The following is a 22,788-nucleotide window of genomic DNA, read 5'->3' as shown; positions in this document are numbered from 1 at the left end:
TAGAAAGGGTGTCCTGAATGAGTTTGACAAGTGCAACAGGAAAATGACAAAGGTGCATTTTATTTGGAAAGGAAATGAATGTAGTTATCCAGCCCGTGAGCCCCAGCCCTGGTGTCACCCTATTTGCCCTGCTTCAGCCTCCCTTTGAACAGGAGCTTTACCTTAATTTTTATTTTTGTTCTGAAGCTACTAATAAATTTCTAGAAAGGATTTTTCTTAGAAGAACCGAATTGGCTGGGACCCAAGGTAATCATTTCAGTAACAAAGCTGTGGCGCTGTGGAACGGGAATAAATTAGGAATTAAATAGGGGAATTGTGGGAGAACTTGTCCCAAATGAACAACTGCATGAAAACTTCAATGAAGCCAACATTTCCTGTGTATAAAAGTGACAGACCTGATAAATAACGCAGAAACAATAATCAACAGATTGACAAATCAACTAATGTGATGTTTATTAAGTGCAAGGAACTGTTTTGAATGCAGTGAGTGTGCAGGGATTACTTTTTCCAGCTATCTGAAAGTCTTCCCACCTTCCTAGGTGACAGCCACAGGCTCACGGATGATTCAAGGCTGTAGCTGGGACCTCTCAGACTTCCTTGGCTCACCCAGCCCTGTCATTTACTGTTTGCTCATTTTGGTTCTTCTGTGTCTGCCTATCAACATGATGAAGTAGCTTGCATAAAGACAAAAACCAACCAACCAACCAACCAAGCCCTCCCATGTAGCCTGCAGTGGGCCTCCAGCCACTCTCTCTCCCTCTCCTGCCCCTCCTAGTCCCTCTTCCTCTCCCCCTCTTTCTCCTTCTCCTCCACTGTATTCTTTAAGGAGAACTTGGCCTCCACTCCTATGACACTGGACCACAGTGATGAATTCCATGACTGTCCTAATTGACCACTAACATAGTTTTTATATTATGAACCCCGATAATGCATGTTAACAATTCCTTTTGCTTCTGAGACATGTCTCTGCCCACTCATTCTTGGCTTTCTTTGAGTATTCCTCTTCAGAATGTATGTCTTCCATCCATTGCTCTTGTCCCTACTCACACACCCTAGTCTCATGGCTTTAATTTTTACTTGCATAAGCTGATGACCTCCCTCAGTCCCTGCCCCAGACATGATCCTTCCCACAGCTTCTGACTCTTGATCCAGTTCAAATCCACACTGTTCCTCTCCACCCTTCCTACTCTCTATTCACCGTTCTTTAACAACATTGTCTCCGCAGAAATCAAAACTATGGTGTCATCTTAAACTCACCATTCTCTCTACCTCACATTTAGTTAATTTCTAAATTCCATTAATTTTACCTTTTAAACATATCTCAGATTATAATCTCCTCCTCCCTCCATCCCCACAAAAACTTTAAATGTTGAAGTTGCACAAACTCAGAGGTAGGCTTTATCTCATGCTATAATCTCTTCCTGGAGAACCTTATCCCAGTCCACAACTGTAAATTTATACACAACTTGAAGATGGCCAAATTTATTTCCTCATCCCAGTTCTCTCTTCAGTGCTTCAGATCCAAATTTCTGAACTAACCACCTGATTCTACATTATGGACGTCTTATGAGGATTTCCAACCTGTTCAAGTTCATTTTTAAACAGTTAGCTGTGGTGAAGACTGCCAGTTGTCCCCCAGTACCTTAAATCTTCTGCTCTTGCACAATAATAACTCCCTTGAACCATAACTGGCTACTTGCCCACCAGAACTAACACCACATTTCTCAGCCATCCTCACAGCCATGCAGGCACGTGCCTAACTCAGGTCCCATGAGACTATGTTAGTCAGGGTTCTCCACAAAACAGTTGGTGTTTGTGTGTATATATAGATGATAGAAAGATAGATAGATAGCTAGATAGCTAGATAGCTAGATAGCTAGCTAGATAGATGATAGATAGATAGATAGATAGATAGATAGATAGATAGATAGATGAAAGAGACGGACTGATTTTAAGGAATTGGCTCACATGATTATGCAGACCCATCACTCTAAAATCTGGCAGGTTGAAAAGCCAAGGAAGAGTTGATGTTACAGCCCAAGTCCAAAAGCAGAATTTCCTTGTCCTTGGGGGACATTAGTCTTTTTTAAATTAAGGTTTTCAATTGATTGGATGAGGCTCACCCACATTATGGAGAGTAATCTGCTTTGCTTAAAGTCTACTGACTTAAATGTTAATTTCATCCAAAAAAAAATACCTTCATAGCAACATATAGACTAGTGTTTGGCCAAATATCTGGGTATTATGTCCTACCCAAGTTGACACATAAAATTAACCATCATAGGGTTAGAGGCAGAAGTTGTATGTACAACTTAAATTGTACATCCTTAAAGGGAAGGATGCTCCTTTCTCCCTTCACTTATTCCTTCCAGCTGACAGCAGTATGGATATAATAGTATAATTCTAGCAGCCAGCTAGTTCATGAAGTGACCTTGGGAACAAAAGCCACACATGTGGTATAACCAGATAGAAAGAATATGCGTTCCTTACACTGTGGAGGGCCACACCAGCTCACATCAGCCTGCAAATGCGTTGAATGTGAGGAATAAACTTATTTCTTGCTAAGAGGGTCTTTTGTTTTTTCCAGCCAAAACCAATCCTAATTTATAATTTCCCTAACCTACTTCTCCTCCATTGTCTTTCTTTGGCCAGTTCAGGACATCAACATCTATCCAGGTTGTAGGAGCAAGAAAATATGGACATCCTTGGTACCAATCTGTGTCGCCCCCTTCGAAGCCACCATTGACTCATTATATTAATAAAATAACCTTCTTATTAATCCCCCAACAATTACTCTGCCTCCCTCTCCATTCTGCATGTATAGCCAGGGTTCTCTTTTCTTTCTTTCTTTTTTTTTTTTTAAGATTTTATTTATTTATTTGACAGAGAGGGAACACAAGCCAGGGGAGTGGGAGAGGGAGAAGCAGGCCTCCCACGGAGCAGGGAGCCTGATGCGGAACTCAATCCCAGGACCCTGGGATCATGACCTGAGCCGAAGGCAGACGCTTAATGACTGAGCCACCCAGGTGCCCCTAGTGTTCTCTTTTCAAAACATAATTTGAACCATGTCAATTTCTTGCTTGAAACTCCTCAATGGCTTCTCAAGAATTCTAAATCCTTCCAAATCCTTAACTGACAGAGCTCTATATGATCTACCTCCACCCAGCTGTTTACTTTCATCCTATAATTTTGCTTATTTACTAAACTCCAGTAAAGTGCAGGCTAGGAGTCCCCTCCTCTCCATCTTCTTGCACTTGGTGTGAGCTGTTGCCTCTGAATGACTTCCTTTCCTCCTCTTCCTCTGGACAAGGCCATTGAATTCTTCAAGACTCAACTCAAGTTGTCTTCTCCAGGGCCTCCATCCAGTTTGGAAAAAGTGACTCTACTTTGTGCTCGCACAGAAGTCCGCATGTAATCCTTTCCTTACGATATTATACTAATAATGCTATCTGATATTCATCAAGGGTTTATTATGTGCTAGGCACTGTTCTAAGTGCTTTATATATGTTTACTCATTTAATGAAACATTGTTCTCATTTTCAAGAAAAAGAAACTGAGGCATGAAGAGTTTAAGTGACTTGCCCAAGGCCACATAGGCAGCCTGACCCCAGAGCCCATCCTGTTAATGGTCAGGCTACACAAAACACATTAATGGATGCATACTGAGTCTCTACAATTATGTGGCTCTGCTATTCGCTCTCTCCCTCCATATTACTATAAACTCCTTTAGGGCAGAGACCACGTCTAATATATCTTTATATCTCTAACACCTATGGAATAGTGGTAGGTCATAGTATGTGCTTAATAAACATTTTTTGAACTAAATGGAAAACCAAGTCCCTAGACTCAAGCAAAGAGCAAGATATCCATTTATGAAAGATGAAAAAGTTATTATGTGCCTAATTCTCAGTACAGCTTTTCCTTTTCTCCTTTATGACAGTCTCATGCATATGTTAACAAAATATGATCCAAACCTCATCCCAGGGAGGCAGATGCCAAATGACTAGCCTTGGTATTCCTGGAAGCAGCATTTTGCTTTGATAATCTACAGTCGTTTTTCAGGTAACTGATGTTGAGTGGGAATGTGTTGGGGCAGAGGTGGTCTTCGCCATTTCAATCACTGTCAGAAGGGAAACTCAGGGCAACTAACAGATATATATTCCTTGTCTTCTGCTGGTGCTGTGAAAATTGATCTCTGAAATGCTTTGACTTCAGGTGAAAGTAGCTGTATGTCATAAAAACAGCCTCACAAAGATCTTTGCGCCCAGTGTGACAATTTTTGATGGGCCAGTAGAAAGAAAATTTATCCTTATTTTATGATCTTTGGCCATTGAAGTAGAAAGCAAGCGGGAGAAATTTTTATTTATGTTGTGATCACTCACTCATCTGGATTACTTCTTTATCTTGTACATATTCTATGATTTCATGCATCATCAATTCATGCATTTTCTTCCTTCCCAACTTTAAGAAGTTCCATGGGAACAGGGATGATGCCCAGGGAAGCTCCTGGCATGTTGAAGGTACTTAATACATACCTGAAAGGAGATCAATGGGTAGGATACATACAGTTACTCAGGAGCAGCCTGAGGGGTTCAGTTTTGTTTTAGATAATAAACAGTTTTCTTAACCACTGATATTATCACCGGGGGGGGGGGGGGTGGGAAGGGAAGACATTGAATTAGGAGTACTGATAACAGGTCTGAATCTTAGAGTAAAATTCATATGCCCACATTCTAGAATTCATTCTAGATTAAATCTGGAAGTAGATGAAGTAGAACCTGGTGAGCAGCATCTATCCCAGGAAAGGCCTTGTGCCAAGCTTTAGGTATCAACAAAGAATAATACCTCATCCTCATGAGTTATGAAACACACTATCCTTAGGCACAAAATTGAGGGGGGTGGGTACCAAAAAATCCTCTGTAGTCATGATAAGTAAGGGTTCAATGCAATATTTAAAAAAATCAAAATTCATGTTCAAATCAATGATTAACAAAATATCAACATTTTAAATAAAGACAAGATCAGTTACAGGGTTGTACCAAGCCGTATTGGTGCCTGAGGCAAAAAGAAAAATCAGTAATGCATATCCTGTGTTTATTTTTAAAATGTTGATGTTTTGCTCATTATGGATTTTTTGCATTAATTTTTTTACTTTTCTAAAAAATATTGCATTAAAATATTTCTTTTGATTACAGAGGGGTTTTGGTGCCCCTTAAATGTTGTGCCCAAGGATATTGCCTCACTTCTCTCACCCCAGGCCTGGCCCAGCACACAAGACTCTCCAGTGAAGTTGGGAGTGGAACAAATGTGGAGAGTAAATGGAATTATTAAAATTACATGCTCTTGTTGGGGGGTGTTGGAGATGCTATGGGTGCTGAGTGCCTGGCCCATCAGGATTCCAGTTGCTGATAACTCTGGGGACTGTTAGAGAGTGAATAGGGGTTAGCCCAGTGTATACACGGGATGACAGCATAGAGGGTGGGAGAGAATGAGCAAAACATGAGAAACTGAGGTGAAACATCGTGGTGTTCCAAGGGAAGCACAGGCACGGCGGTATCGATGGAGAGGAGCTTGTGCCACGGGGTGGCAAGGAGGGATGGGCTGGAAGGAAAGGTGAACTAGATGCTTAGTTGACCATACTGAGGGGCTTAGACCATCCTTTCTCCCTGTTGTCTCTCACTGCCCCTTAGTGGCTTAGGGTCCCACCTGCAAGAGCATGGAGCCATAACCCAATAGGCTCTTTGATCCACATTCCGAGATAGTTCACCTGACAAAAAGTTCCATCCTACGGGATCCAATGTTTGGGCCAGCTACATGCTCTTCCTTTCCACTGCAGAGCATATTTTCTCTGTAGCTTTCTAAAAACAGTGCTTTAATCCAGAACTGTGATTCCAGAAGTGGTAAATTTTCTTAATGTAGCAAACCTGGGGACAGGTGGGGAACTCATTGTATCCACCATGACACACCACCCAAACTGCATATGCAAAGGGCCTGTGATAGCATCCAGTACTCTAGAGACCAGGGTACCTCAGGGTTAATTCTTTTAAATTACTATGTGTTGAATGAGGGGCAAATTGTCAGCGTGGTGCCAAGTTTAAGAGGAGAATAGAAAATAAATATAAAGTATGGAATTTTCTCTTCATTTTGTGGTATATTACACACAGTAAAGGGACGAGACAGTTTAAATGACAATATTACAGATAAGGATAATGAGGACTCTTGTATTTTAGGGTAGTTAGAAAAAAATGTCAGTGATGATACATAATTTATGTTTCTAAAACTCAGAGCTGATCATCCAAAGCCTTTCTTAAGTTGTCCCCAACCCCCCCTTACTAACCTCATTTCTTAAAATACCCTATAATGCAGACTTGTACCAAGCCCTCAGGCTCCTCCGCACTCCCCACCTGGATCATCCATGACTCAGCTCTTGCTTTTTCTTCTGCCTAGAAAGCCCTTCTCTGTGCCCCCCCCAGGGGGATTTCACTTCTCCCCCACACCCGTGGTCACTGGCCCTTCTCTGGGAAGCTTTTCAGTCACCTCTCCTACAATGTAGCCAAACTGTGCTTGAGAATATTATTTGAGTATGGTTTTTTTTTATATCAGGAACATAGCACCATTTGTCATGTGTGTGACTCCCAATTTCTTATGCTTTCCATGTACTGAATGCCTGGGATAGCACTGGACTTAATAAAAGCTGTTTGGTTAAAGTAATCTATAGAGTTTAGCAAAGGAAATGAAAAATAATAAATGTGCTACTCATTTAAAAGGATGAGAAGGGGTTAAACCAGTTGGAATGTTTTCATCCAGAGGAGACAAGGCTAACTAATTTACTAATAACTATTTTCAAAATGTTGAAAATCATGATCGGTTTGAAATCTTTCACAAAAACAGCAAACTCTTCATAAATAATGTCACTCTCAAAGACCTGAGTTAGTTTCATGGAAAATATGTTAACATATGTCCTAAAATTTATTTTCAACCATCCACCAAAGTCCTGAGAAAGCTCACAGTGGAAAAAGAAATTGTTAGAAATGTTATGGTATGATCACAAGTCAGGAAACAAAAAAACAAAGAGTTAACAGAATTTAAAAACCATATTTTAGGTCATATCTTTACTTCCTTCTCCAAAACGTCACAAGCCAAAGGCAAAATGTGAGTCTTCACTTGAAATTTTCAGTCATTTGTCACTGTTTTAAATATTAGCATTATTTTTTTTTTGTCCATGAAAATGGATGTGTAAGTGCAGAAAGACCATGCATATGATTAGCATAATAATGGGAAACACGCACAAAGCTTTGACTCGTCTTGACCTCTCTGACCTTCAGCACTTTAGCTGGAGTTAGAAATGGCTCTGGGTTTTTAGACTTAGTATGCAAAGGTGGGTGGAGATGGCATAATTTCTTAAAATCATTGCCCTCAGAGAGTGACAAGGTGTAAATTTCCAAAATGTTTGAAATTTCCATCCCCTGGTTCTGATGTGTTGCAATGCAGAGAGCCAAGCTCTAGTTAAGGATTTATCTCAGGCTCCAAAGCCCCAGGCCAATGAAAGCCGTGTGCGCTGTGAAGGTGAACCGCACACTCTCCAAAGCTAAAGAGCCATCCACATCAATTTGCAGCCAGCTAAGTGGCATCAGCAGTGGGAGAGCTATTTACACTCCCTTCCTGGCCAAGAATTATGGTTCTGTAACCAGGAGGAAAGCGAGGGGAATTGAAGGGGCTGCTCAGAAATATAATGGTCATTTATGGCTAAAGTACCTCCATAACGGTAGGCCCCTAGCTCTCATGGGCAATGTACTTGAGGAATTTGCAATGAAACACATACACACACAAAACACAGCCCCCCTCCAGAGACCTTCTGTGACATGCCCATTCATATTGTTAAAAAACAAAATTCAACCGAGTAAATTTTGAAGATCTTATTGGCTTTATTCAACAATTCATGAATTGGGCAGCATCCCATCTAGCAGATAGAAAGGAGCTCCCGGGAGCTGTACAAAATGGGAGACTTTTATAGGCAGAAGTGGGTAGGAACAAGCAAAGATCAGATTGTTTCGGGCAAGGTCACCTTTCTTTGGGGAACGGCAGGGATCTATCAGGCAGATTACCTCACTAGTGCTGACCAGAAAATTCCAGACTGACTGAGATTACATTTTTGAGAGAGGCTGAAACTGCAATTATCTTAGGTATTACGTCTCGGTTTGGTGATGTGGGCTTAGCACAAGTGACTCCATTTTGACACTGTTGTCTTTTTTTAACAATGTTAAAGCACAAGATGGCATTTGCTTTGCTTATCCAATGGGACAAAGCCAGGAGAACTTCCTGAATTTTATCCTCAGATGCTGACTGAGAGGTCTCAACCCACCAATGCCAACTGAACTCTTATCATCTAGTAAGCAAAACAAATGAAGAAAGAGAGGATCGGGAGAAAAAAGTAATTAGCCAACATTTATCATGCAATTTGTAAAAGTACTGTATTTTGCAGCAATGTAAATTACAATACAGCATTATCAAGATAATAATTTGTTTTTGTGACAAGAAATCACACCATTCTGTGTTGCATCTGTATTATTTTTTAAATTAGGCTTTTTAATTACAGAGATAAATTATGTGTGTAAGAAACCCACTTCGAAAGTTTTATACAAGATGTCATCTAAGATCCCATTAAGTGTTGGAATCTATTCCTCCCACATCTGAACGTTCCATAGTCGTAAGAGTTAACTCTTTCCTAGGAAACCAGGGAGCCCCTTATGCAGCCCCACACACCTGAATCCAGTTCATCCAGGGGCAGTCCTGTCCAGGTACCTGAAACCTGTTCAGGAAGGATGACGTCTGTGGGCCAACCCTGCAGCTTTGGCCCAGACAGCCATTCAAACTGAGAACGGGCTTGGTAAGGCTGCCCCTTTGGCTTCATTTTGCACACCCTGGACAAAAGCTGCTTTTCTCTCCCAGTTAAAATTGCCTGAAGGCTTACAGATGTCACAGAGCTCAAAAAATAAAAAAACAAAAAACCAAAGTCAATATGAAGTAAAGATTACCAGTATAAATGGTCCTTGTAGCCTAATGCAATATTTGGGAGCCCATCACATGTTTAAGTCCTGGCAGGGTAAATAACCTCGGTGGGTCTCAGTTTCTTCATCTGCCGTGGAAGGACAATAGTAATTCATGTAAAGAATGTGAAATATTAAATGAAACAATGTATGTGAAGGACCAGTGCAGGGCCTGGTGCATAATTACTGCTTATAACATGGACACAGTTATTATTAATACCGTTTTTTTCAAAGCAGTGATTTGGGACTAAATTCAATCAGAAGCTCTTCTTCAGGTTTCTTTGGTTTCCACATGGCCCCTATCAGAATCATATCACTACTTGATGCTATTTATCAACAAAGAATGAGATGAGGGGCAGCCGGATGTCTAAGCGACCAACTCTTGATTTTGGCTCAGGTCATGATCTCAGGGTCATGGGATCGAGCCCCGTGTCGGGCTCTGTGCTGGGCCTGGATCCTGCTTGGGATTCTCTCTCTCCCTCTGCCCCTTCCCTCCCACCCCACCCCCACTTACTCTGTCTCTCTAAAATAAATGAATAAATCTTAAAAAAAAAAAAAGAATTAGATGAATATGGCCCCCTTTTTTAAGTCACGCAAGAGAAACAGTTAATTTGGGAAAGGTGCAAGCTTAGTGGCCAGTCGGCATCCTGAGCCACTCTAGTTGCAGTCAAAGGAAATGCCAATTCCATCCCCATCTACCACCCACTAATTATTCGCCTCTACAGCTGGGGTGTCAATGCCCTGCCATCAGCCAGGAGTGGAACAAAGGAAAGGTATCTCCAGGAAAACAACTCAAGAGGAGAGAATATGCCTAAAAAGAGAGGTCTTTGACTTCCCACATGTTTGCCCAATTTCTCGCATGGTTTCTGGCCAACTTACCTTTGAAGTCTTCTCTTGAACTTTTCACAATGTATGGTCCACTTTAAGTGGAGAACTAGGTAAATCATGGCATGATGAAATGTACTCTATCCCTGTCAAATAGTCTTCCAGCTAACCAAGGAATCTGCATTCTTTCTCTGTCATGTCTTTTGTAGTAAATGTAATCCCCTCCAAATTAGTAAAGTTAAGTACAGTTGCATGGCCAGAAATGGGGAGGAAAAGGAAAATAACACTGAGGGCAAAAAAATAAGCAAAGGAAGCACACATTTTCAGAAACAAAGAGCTGCTTTGGACCAGCGTATGTGTGTATAAGAGAGGAACATAGGTCACGAGAACTGACATTCAAATAAAAATGTAATTACATGAAGAAGTGGATGGGAGGTGAGAGGCAGAATGTACAAAAATTCCCACACTTGGTTTTCAAACAAGAAGAGCAAAACCGGAAATAGTGATTTTGAATGAAAAATGAGAAGAGAATGATGATCTTTGTTTTGCTTCTCATGCTGGAAGTTCATTACTATGGAAGAAGGTAGACTGCAGCATCTTTAATGAGCAGAATTATTCTGAATCAAGGACCAGAGTTAAAATGGAGCTCATGAACCTGGAGAAAAGGCTGGAAGGGTAGGGTCAGATTTCGCCACAGAATTACAAAGAGGAGAGAAAAATAGGCTAAGTGAAGTGAGAAAATAGAGCTGATCGTGTTCTGCCTGAGGAGACTCCCCAGCTCCAGAAGAACTGTCAAGTTAAGAAGTAACTTTGCAATTAAGCTAATTTGCTGTTACAGGCTCAAGGAGAAGACATCAAACAAAGTCTGTGTCAGTAGAAATTATCAGAGAAAAGACCAGAATCCAATAGTCCTGGTACAGTTTTGTAAACTTCTGTGGTCTGACATGTTTCTGACGCCTCTTCCTCCCCATCTCTGCCGAAGTTCTCACAGTGCTCACAGGTCAAATCTGGCCTGCCACCTGTTTTTGCATTCCCTGTGTTTAAAGAATGGCTTTATATTTTCAAATGGTTGAGAAAAACTCAAAACGAGAATACTACTTTGTGACTCATGAAAATTATATGAAATTCAAATTTCAGTGTCCATAAATTTGTTTTATTGGAACACAGCCATGACCATTTACTACTGTCTGTGATTGCTTTTGCACAACAGCAGCAGAATCAAGTACTAGTGACAGAGACCATATGACCCACAAAACTTTGGCAACCCCGGACCTAGAAAAAAGCACGGGATTTAGAATTGGGAGCCTCGGATCCCATTTCCAGCCCCCCCCCCACCATACCATTGTCAGATCTTGGGCAAACTCACCTGTCTGTACCTCAGTGTCCTAATCTCTACCCAAGTGGCATAATATCTACTTTGCAGGCTGGCTGAGTCTCTCACACGTAAGGCATACAGCTCTGGCTCCTGTCCACAATGGTTCTCACCAAGGCATTCAGCACTTCTTCCTTTCACCCTCACTCTTTCTTCCTCCCACTGGTAAAATGACTGTTCCTTGAACTTCTACCACGGCATTCTGCTCAAGGATGGCTCCTGAAGGTCTCCCATCATTTTTCTCCATTGCAGCTCTTGGCTGTGGCAGATGATTCCACTGTCTACATTTTAGTCCCACTTCCGTTAGTCCTGTTTGGAATTTCCCCACTGCCTCCAGGAAATCTCCACCTGGATGTCTGCTATACGGAGTGTCCCCAATACCATTCTTTCTTTTTTTTTTTAAGATTTTATTTATTTATTTATTTGTTTGTTTGTTTATTTATTTATTTATTTGCCAGAGAGATAGAGAGCAAACAGGGAGAGCAGCAGGCAGAGGGAGAAGCAGGCTCTGAGTAGAGCAAGGAGCCCCATTCAGGGCTCCATCCCAGGACCCCGGGATCATGACCTGAGCTGAAAGCAGACACTTAACCAACTGAGCCACCCTCGGCCCCTCCCCAGACCCATTCTCATGTGAAGTACTAATGCCTAATGTTGTGGTATCTGCAGGTAGGGCCTTTGGTAAATGTGGAGCCTTTGTGAACGGGATCAGTGCCCTTATAAAAGAGACCCCCGAGAGCTCTCTGGCTCCTTCTGTCATGCGAGAACACAGCAAGAAGAGAGTTATACTTGAAAAGGGAAGTGGGACCCCACCAGACACCAAATCACCAAATCTTCTGGGACCTTGATCTTGGACTTCCAGCCTCTGGAACTGTGAGAAATAAATGTGTTTTTTAGAAACCACCCAGTCTATGACATCTTGTTATAGCAGCCTGAACAGACTAAGACGATGCCCTATGGCCACCTCAAATTCACCTTCTACCAAAGCAAATAAACTTCTTCTCCAAAACTGAACAAACATAAAAAGCCAAGATTTTATCCTACCGATATCATTATTTGTTTGTCACAAAATTCTTACAGTCATTCAGGTTCTAGAATCTTGAAGATACATTTCACTCTTCTCTCCCCTTCGTTATATTGCGTATCTGCCCTCATCTTTCCAGCTTTACTCCTTTGAATTCACTGGTAAGCTCATGACCACGTTGGCCCCTAAAGTCCATTACATCCATCCCAGAGGCATCAGGCAAACGCACAGCGGAAATCATGGCATTCTCCTACTCAGAAACTCTCTAGAGCTCTCTGTGGTGCCTCAAATGAAGTACAAACCCCTTCGCCAGGAACCAAAGGCCACCAATTTCACCCAACCTACTTTTTCAAACACACCTCCTGCTCTCCTTCCTATACACCATACTCTAGCCAAACTTGACTAATTACTTTTCCAAACATGTCTTTCCCTTCCCCCAATGCCTTTTCCTCACCTAAGCTATCCCATCCACCTAGAATGCCTTTTATTCCAAAATAGCTCAAACCTACCTGTCCTTCAAAATTCTGATTAAATACCACCACTTCAGTGAAATTTCCCTGATGATTTGGAGTCACAAGTAATGTTTCCTTCCTCTGAACTTCTCTTGATTATTGATTTTCTCTTCTCTTAGGACATTTATTATCTCCTTTCTTGGATTATAACCCTGTGTCTGCATGTTTTATGCATAGACAGGGATGATATATAACTATAAGTCAGAGTGACTTCAATCTCATTCCTGCCACTCCCTAGATGTATGACCCCAGGCGAGGTATTTAACATCCCTGTCTGAGTTTCCTTACCCATAAAATAGGGATAGTCATGCCTAGCACATAGATATTGGGGAGATTAAATGAGATCGTGTTTATAAGGCACTTGACACAGAATCTACCATATGGCTGTTTTTATATTCTACCCTTTTTATCCTGTGTGTATCCTGCCTCATTTAAAAGGTAATATGTCTTTACCTCACGGAGTGAAGAATCAAGCAGCTGAGGGGCAAGCCTATGTTTTATTCAAATAATGGAATCTTCCCTGAAAATGGCCTCAAAAAACATTTGTTTTAATCAACTGAAATAATAATGAGATTACAATCAAATATAAAATGGTGTTTATACAAACTCTGAAGTATAGGTTGAAAATAAAATTGAGTAGCTGTAGCTTATAACATTGAAAATCACTCAGGAGTGTTGTGTGCATAAAGGTAAGAATATTAATTCTTTTTGATTTCATGAGCTCACTAATTAACAAAGGAAGTTCCTAGACAGTACATTAATGAAATACAATATGACCTTGGCAAAAAATTGACTATTAAATTGATCAAAACAATTCTTCCTTGGTAGGACTCAGAAAAGAGCCACAAGTAGATTGTTGAGCTTCAAATTGCCATGTGGCACTTTCAAGATCAATATGTGCCTTGGAACCAATGGGGAGTCTTGACAGACACGGTTGGGCACAAAGTGCATCATTCTTCAGCCTAAAGGGTTTCCTCACACAATCCTGGGGTCATATTGCCTATGTTTTCTTTGGTTTATTCTCCTACTTGCCAGAGAAAGTGAGGCTGATTGTATAACTTGATGCAAACTTATTTAATTAAAAAGAGAATTATTTATTTACTTAGGGTTGCATAAAAGCCTCACATCCAATGTTAGCCTGAGGGGCTGTCTAAAGACTGATGCATTAGGCACTCAAAGAGCAAAAAACATAATCCAGAGTTCTAAATATACATTCACTTGTGTAATTGTACCTTTCTTGTAGTTGACCTTGTAAATTAAAATTTCATACATCCAAGTCAGAATTTTCTGATATTTGGGTTTACAGTAAATATTCCATGGTTCAGGTTTTTAACTATTTGCCAGCTAGTATCCTGTTGATCGGTAAAGACGAAGGAGCCTGAAGAGAATGTCATTATGATCCGTAGAAAAATCTGAAATGGACATAAACTTCTGAAGCAATCTTCGGTTGCTTAAACCTTGAAGATTTTAGCCTTCCGTAATCTTTTAATATCTAATGGGTAAAAGTAAATGTCTTTCAGTTTAGGAAAGGAGAGGAAGAGGTGCTGTATTTTGGAAAAAGCAAGAGCTTAGCTGGGATACCTGGATGGTAGAGCCAACTCAGATGGATGAAGCGGATGACTGTAGGTAAGTTCCTAAGTCCCATGGAGACTTTTCAGATCATGTGAGAGGAAATGTCATTATCTTCAGGAATATTCAAAAGCCAAAGTGTACCTGATTAAGGAAAAAAGAAAACACAAGAATAACTGATTCTTTTAAAATTAGTTTCAGGTGTAGAATTTAGTGATTCAACACTTCCATACAATACCCAGTGCTCATCACAAGTGACCTCCTTAATCCCCATCACCTATTTAACCCATCCCCTGCCCACCTCTCCTCTGGTAACCCTCAGTTTGTCCTCTATAGTTAGGAGTCTGTTTCTTGGTTTGCTTTCTTTTTTCCTCCCTATGTACCTTTGTTTTGTTTCTTAAATTCCACATAAAGTGAAATCATATGGTATTTGTCTTTCTCTGACTGACTTATTTTGCTTAGCATAATACTCTCTAGCTCCATCCATGTCATTGCAAATAGCAAGATGTCATTCTTTTTTTATGGCTAAGTAATATTCCATGATAGATAGATAGATGATAGGTAAATAGATAGATAGATAACATCTTCTTTATCTATTCATCAGTCAATGGACACTCAGCTCTTCCATAATTTCACTATTATTGATAATGCTGCTATAAACATCAAGGTGCATGTATCCTTTCAAATTAGTACTTTTATATACTTTGGCTAAATACCTAGTAGTGCAATTGCTGGATTGTAATATACCAACAGCATTTTTCACAGAGCTAGAACAAACAATCCTAAAATACGTATGGAACCACAAAAGACCCTGAATAGCCAAAGCAATCTTGAAAAAGAAAAGTAAAGCTAGAGGCATCACAATTCTGGACTTCAAGTTATATTACAAAGCTGTAGTATTCAAAATAGTATGGTACTGGCACAAAAATAGACACATAGATCAATAGAACAGAACAGAAAACCCAGAAATGAACCCTCAACTGTATGGTCAATTAATCTTCAATAAAGCAGGAAAGAATATCCAATGGAAAAAAGTCTCTTCAACAAATGGTGTTGAGAAAACTGGACAGCTACATGCAAAAGAATGAAACTGGACCACTTTCTTACACCATACACAAAAACAAATTCAAAATGGATGAAAGACTTAAACGTGAGACAGGAAACCATCAAATTCCTAGAGAAGAACACAGGCAATAACTCTTTGACATCGGCTGTAAAAAATTCTTACTAGACACATCACCAGAGGCAAGGGAAACAGAAGCAAAAATGAACTATTGGGATTTCATCAAGTTAAAAAGCTTCTACACAGCAAAGGAAACAATCAAAACTAAAAGACAACCTACAGAATGGGAGAAGTTATTTACAAGTGACGTAACTGATTAAGGGTGAGTATCCAAAATATGTAAAAAACTTATAAAATTCAACACCCACAAAACAAATAATCCAGTTAAAAAAGGACAGAAGACATGAATAGACATTTTTCCAAAGAACACATCCAGATGACCAACAGACACATGAAAAGATGCTCAACATCATTCATCATCAGGGAAATATAAATCAAAACTACAATGAAATATCACTGCACACCTGTCAGAATAACTGATTTTTTTAATTAAGCTTTTATTTTAATTCCAGTATAGTTAACATAGAGTGTTATATTAGTTTTAGGTGTACAATATAGTGATTCAAATTTTCCGCACATCACGTCGTGCTCATCATGACAAGTGCATTCCTTAATCTCCACCACCTATTTCCCCTCCCCCCACCCACCTCCCCTCTGGTAACTATCAGTTTGTCCTCTATAGTTAAGAGTTTGTTTCCTGATTTCTCTCTCTCCTCTCCCTGTCTCTGTCTCTCTCTTTTTTTCTTTCACTCATTTGGTTTGTTTCTCAAATAAGAATAACTGATTTCTTTGTATCTTTGAGGAGGTTTCAGTAGCTCACTGTACCAAGGACCATACCAATATTAGAGGAAATGAAGGATAAGAAATGTGTTATGATAATAACCAATGAGGTTATTAAGCACTCACTAAGCCTGGCTCCATGCTAAGTGTTTATATATAATGATCCTTTAATCCTCAGAGCCTAGACTTTTAGCCCCATATTACAGATGAAGAAACAGGCCCAGAAGAGTTACTTCCCCAGGGTCACAAGGCTTCTAAGTGGCAAAGCATAGATTCAAATCTAAATGTAATGGCCACACAATGTTACCTTGTTTTCAATGAATATGTAACATTTGGAAACACTAAGTTTATATTTCATGTACATAAATATGTATATTTATACACATACATATACATGTATGTGTGTATATATATATATATATATGTTTATATTTATGAAATAGAAAGGAAACACGGACAAAGCTGTCTGTGTCCTAAGATTTTACCGGATGAAAGGGGACTATAATAAATGAGAACATTGTTTATATCTGAAGCTCTTTCCTGAGTAATAGAAACCCAAACGTGGGGAATTGTTAACAATTTTAGGGACAAAACATATTTTTGAGATTCAGCTGGCTTTTGTATAACTGGAAATATGATCATTTATTCTGTTGTATCAAAATATAAAATAATAGCAGTCTTAAAATCATACTCAACCCAAAGGAAAAAAGAGAAGGCAAGTTACAGAGTAGTCTAAATTGGATTTAAACCCAGTATCGTGGTGCTTAACAAACTCTGAAAGTCATCACGCACAGGACTTTCATCTTAATCATGCATCCTTGTGTCTAAAAATACTTGCTGATGATTCTTAGAACTGTTAGAGATGCCTCTCGAAAAAAGACTGAGGATGCTTATTAAGAATTCACGCATCTTAATCAATGCTTACTCTATTAATAAATGAGACTCCAGTTTATCAGAAACGGCCTTATGAGGAGATAGATTCTATCCTTGTTCCTGTTAGGGGCTCTGAAAATATGAACACTTTTTTCTTCAGTATTTAAAAAGCAGACAAGCAAACGTTTTTAAATGCAGCTAAAGTGATCTCTCTTTCCACATTCTATGCAGATAACAATACCTTCATAATTAAAGTACTATTATTACTATTTAATTGTCTCCTTCATTGTTTAATGAATAGCATCTAGTTAATTATGGTAATGGGGAAAGACAAAGGACAGTTTTCTAAAGGGGGATGCAGAGCTCTAGTTTTTACAATGTGGGCTGCAAATTGCTTTATTTATACTTCTGAACGTCAGAACCTAGATTCACACATCCTTGTCAAATTATGAATCTCTTTCAACATGGCTAGAAAATGTGTTTCACAATTTTTTTTCTAATTTTGCATATTTAAATAATATCACATTTGTGTCTTGATGGATGAGAGTGGCTGTCCTGGATTCATTCATCAAACAATTCTGGAAGTCAAGGTCACAAGTCAGGCCCACTGAATCTTTTTTAACCACTTCCCAAAAAGGGCCGTTTTCAGGAACCTGGGGTCAAGGACTCACAAAATACACTGAAGCCCCAGACAGATCTAGCACTGACACAACTCACCTGGCCGGCTGCCCACACCGGGGCTGAAACCTCGCTTTTGCTTTCTAGCCCCTAAATAGGATCTGTATGTATGTGTGTATATATATATATATATACGTATATGTATATGTATATATATACACTCACCAGGTGTCACAGAATCTCCTGCATGAGTAAATGTCAAAAGAGGGTGGGGAGAGAGTTTGGAACAAATCCAGCACTATAACATGTACTTATTAAGCTGGATTTTCTTTTTTTTTTTTTAAGATTTTATTTGTTTATTCATGAGAGACAGAGAGAGAGAGGCAGAGGGAGAAGCAGGCTCCCAAGGAGCAGAGAGCCCGATGCGGGACTCGATCCCAGGACCCTGGGATCATGGCCTGAGCCGAAGGCAGACGCTTAACCATCTGAGCCACCCAGGTGCCCAAAGCTGGATTTTCTTTAACGAGAGAATCTTGCCCATTGTCACTGTCACTAATACAGATTTCTTCATTTCACAGCAATCTCACAAAGAAAATATGTGAAATTTTTGGTCACCAGTATTGATCCCCACAGGTTTTTCATCTGACATTTTCTTTGGACTGATACATACTTGTACTTAATATTGATTTTAATATGTTTCTGTGCTGCCAAAAAGTTTGGTATTGTATTTTTATGTGTAATGGTATTGAACTAGAGGTTTCGTATTGATTGTCCTCCACTCCTGCCAAATATTATCTGTAGAAAGTATGTTTCTATCAATTTTTGTTCCCTCCGCACTGACCCCATCCTATTCAACAGTAAGAATTCAGAGATGGTGTTTTCAGAAATCCCTAAGATGAAAACTGTGTTATATGGCTTTCTTGAGAGATTTGAGGATTAAAATATGATTTTGATAACTTATTGGCCGACCATAACACTACATGAAAACCAATTTTAGTGGCACTATTATAAATTCTCTTATGCTGTGCAATTTATTGTATTCTGCAAAGAAGTTAGGCAAAAAAAATGAGTTAACACAGTAGAGATACATTAGGCTGTGAGGTGTTGGGCTTTACCTAATATTTTTGTTTAATGACACTATTATGTGTCTACAATATAGGCTCCCTAAAAATTTATATTTCTAATTATGCCATACTTTTAATAGTCATATCACCCATTTCCACACATTCTATCTGTTGCCCAAAGCATAGGGATATTGACTTTATCAACTCAAGGTTTAGAAGCGGAGGTGGAAGTTATCTCTTTCCAACTATTGTTAACTGCTGCAAGTTGATTGTCTTTCCTTGACTATTCTAAAAGTTTAATAACCAGCATGGAGATAAGTGGTCTTCAAAAAGCAACAGCCTATATGAATACTCTGGGAATCACCAAAACAAGTGAATTCAGATGACAGGTGGATATTCAGGTGTGGAGCGAGCTATCAGAGGAGATCAAAACTCCTAGCAAAAGGGGGAAAAAAAAACAGAAAAAAAAGGGGGGAAGGCAAGAAAAATAGACAACATTAGGGAGAATCAACAACAGGACCCCATATGGACAAGACCCAACCTAAAGAAATGAGGCGTACCAAGCCATCTGTGTGTTAAGTCAGGGAACATAGGCATGAGAGGAAAAGAAAGAAAGAAAATATTTAAGTTTATAAAATTCACATACAAAGCAACATATAAAAGGAACAGAGTACAAAGGTGTTCTTGATGCTGTGCCAGTGGAACGTGGATGAGAGCTCCGTATATGTTCACACTCAGGGGCAGGATTGATCCTTGCATTTGGCAAAGTTTAAAACATTTAGTTGGGAGGGCGCCTGGGTGGCTCAGTTGGTTAAGCGACTGCCTTCGGCTCAGGTCATGATCCTGGAGTCCCGGGATCGAGTCCCGCATCGGGCTCCCTGCTCGGCGGGGAGTCTGCTTCTCCCTCTGACCCTCCTCCCTCTCATTCTCTCTCTCTCAAGTGAATGAATAAAATCTTAAAAAAAAAAAAAAAAAAAAACATTTAGTTGGGAGTGAAATTGTACCAGAAGCTGCAGGAGTAGAAAAGCAAGTTATTAGCATTACAGGTTGGTGCCTGGTTTAATGAAGGCTCTTCCTCTTTTCCTTTAATGATTTTCTATTAAAAGAAAAGCATTTGTTCACCTGTATGATCAGAAGGAAAAGTCAAGAGTGATGAAAGCCAGACATTTGAGATGAAAGACATTTAATCTGCGTTTAGGTTAAATTTCATGTAGATTTGTGACTGAGATACTTGGTGCCCCAAAGGATTGTTGTTTTCAAAGGGATGAAGTTGAAGATGTAGTAGACGAGGGTGAGAAAAATAGGAATTAGAATCAGGAATGAAGCAGAGGCAGCTTACAGAAAGAAAGACCAAGTTAACAAGCCAAACATAAGAACTATGCGACATAAGGAAATGTTGATGTAGATGCTCGCAGCATGATGCAAGGTTTGGCAGAGATGGACCACCAACCAATTAGCAAATTCTTCCTACATGCTTACTTTTTCCAGAATATTGTAAAATGATAAGGGATGTACAACTATAAAGACATAGTCCCTGACTGTAGAACCTTATAGTTTGATTATAAAGAAAGATGTGTATGTATATCCTAAAAAATAAAAATAAAAAACAATACCAACCTATTAGAGCTGGCGGAAGTACATTATTAGTAGTATAATCAATAAGTAGTATTGGCATTGGAAGACAAGAGAGTGTACTATAATCTGGGATGATGAAGGAGATTTCCGAAAAGTCTATGCATGAGAAAAGTAGCCCAAAATATCTTGCTAGGTGTTTTTCTACAATATTGTAATGCTATATTCTCTTAGGGTACAGATTAATTTTGGGAGTGGAAATAAAGAAGAAATAAAAGAAGATAGAGATGGGAAATTTCTGCATAGCATTATGACAACTGTATCAGTGAGAAAAGAACATTTGAAATACCAACGCTTTTTGCAGATTATTTGGATATGGCATAGCTAACGTTTTGATAATGCTCCAATAGTCTCCTCCTCCAAACCTCTTTATTGCCAAGTTGGTTCATTGACCTCTAGAAGGTATTGACCAACCTGAACTGGTTAATGAGATTAAAAAAAAAAAAAGACAAAAGAAAAAACAATCTGGAGCTTAAAAGTAGTTTAGGATGGCCCAGGGCTGCTGATGCCTCAGGCACCTTGCACAAACAAATACAAAACCTCTTGAGAGGAATGCTCCCTCCAACCAAGCCTCAAATAATTCCCATGATAAAGTTCTAAAGAAAACAGTTTATTATTAAAAAATTACTGGGGCGCCCATGTGGCTCAGTCAGTTAAGCATCTGACTCTTGATTTCAGCTCAGGTCATGATCTCAGGGTCATGAGACAGAGCCCTGCATCGGGCTCCATGCTGAGTGTGGAATCTGCTAAAGATTCTCTCTCTCCCTCTGCCTCTGACCCTCCCCATGCTGAACCCCCAGTTGCATACACACTCTCTCTCTAAAAAAAAAAATTAAAAATTAAAACTTACAACACACATGAAAGACAAGTCACTTAACCAAGAGTCGGGAGAAACAACTCAACAGCAGAATCAAACCTGAAGAGACATCAAATGTTGAAATTAACAAAGAACATAAAACACATATATCAGATGTTTTAAGAAATATAAGGCATAATTTAAAACATGACAAAAGAAGAAACTATAAACTTAACCTATGAGATTTGAAAAATAACAAATAAAATTTTTAGAAATGAAAATATGAAATACAAATGAAAATAATATAATAAAGTGGAAATACTGTAATACAAATGAAAATACAACATAAAAATAAAAGAATAAAGTAAAAGGTATAATTTATGTACTACAAACATAAAAATTGAAATTAAAACATCCACTAACTGTTAAACTAAGCTAGACCCAACTGAAGAGATAATTAGTGAACTGCAAGATAGGTCTGAAGGAATTACTTGAGATATGGCACAGAAACCAAAATGGAAATGCATACATAGCAAAACTTGTGGGATGCATCTGTCCATCAAAAGACACGTACAAGAATTTCTTACCAGTTTTATTTATGATACACAAATCCTGGGGGAAAAAAAATCCAAATGCTCATTAACATTAGAAAGGATAGAGTATGTTATATTCATACCAGGAAAAAATGATGAGTCTCTGATATATACAATAAGGATAAATATCACAAACATGGTTTGGGGCCAATGCAGCCAGACACAAAAGAGAATGCATTGCATTATTCCATAAGAAAGTAAAGAAAGCAAAACGAATCCGCAGCAGTAGAAATCAGTGTAACTGGTTATCTCAGGCTGAGGTGTTCCTGACTGGGTTGACATGTGAGGGGACTTCTGAGTGTAGTCACAGGTGTATGAACCTTTAAGTTCGTCTAACTGCAGCTTAAGATCGCTGCATTTTATTCACTTTCCTACATGCATTTTTATCCTCAGTAAGAATGGAAAAAAATTATTGGACATAATACACACACATACACACACACGCACATATACCCCTCAAAAACATTATGCTTAGAAAAGACAAAAGACAAAATTTAATGAGCTAAGTATACTACATAAGAGGACAGGAAAAAAGCAGGGGGGAGAAAAGAAAAGTAGAAAAAACAATATTAAAAAATCAAAGCAAAAAAAGAAAAAGACAATATAGAAGAATCAGAATTTTTTTTAAAAGATGTCATAGAAGACAGGTAAAATCAACAGAGTTCTGGCAAGTTTGAACAAGAAAAAGAAGGATGGGATAAATCAATGTTAGGAGTGAAGAATGGGCTAAAACTACAAATAGGACAAATATTTAAAAGGTAATAATAATAGTAGTGATAATTAGCTAACATGTATTGAATATCTTATGTGTATTAGGCTTACTCTAGGTGTTTTACGTAGTTATTACTTCATTTAATCCTTGCGGCAACTCCTGGAGGTAGATATTTTGTTACACCCATCTTTTTTTTTAATAGATTTATGCCAATACTTTTTAAAGCAGAGACAAAATTAGTCAATTCCGAG

At 39.0% G+C, this 22,788-nt stretch overlaps 1 long non-coding RNA gene across 1 annotated transcript in view; it reads right to left on the bottom strand.

Annotated features, from left to right (window-relative positions):
* LOC145722876 (uncharacterized) overlaps positions 1-22,788 on the bottom strand; it is a 182,604-nt gene that overhangs the window by 6,299 nt on the left and 153,517 nt on the right. Inside the window, exon 2 of the long non-coding RNA XR_014147453.1 lies at positions 14,359-14,490. This is a non-coding gene — a long non-coding RNA (uncharacterized LOC145722876). The remainder of the gene's footprint in view (positions 1-14,358; positions 14,491-22,788) is intronic.

This window comes from Leptonychotes weddellii, chromosome 8, assembly GCF_054177405.1.
Source record: "Leptonychotes weddellii isolate Sample4059 chromosome 8, ASM5417740v2, whole genome shotgun sequence".
In the NCBI taxonomy this organism is placed as follows: domain Eukaryota; kingdom Metazoa; phylum Chordata; class Mammalia; order Carnivora; family Phocidae; genus Leptonychotes; species Leptonychotes weddellii.
This window is presented reverse-complemented; position numbering and strand designations above follow the sequence as displayed.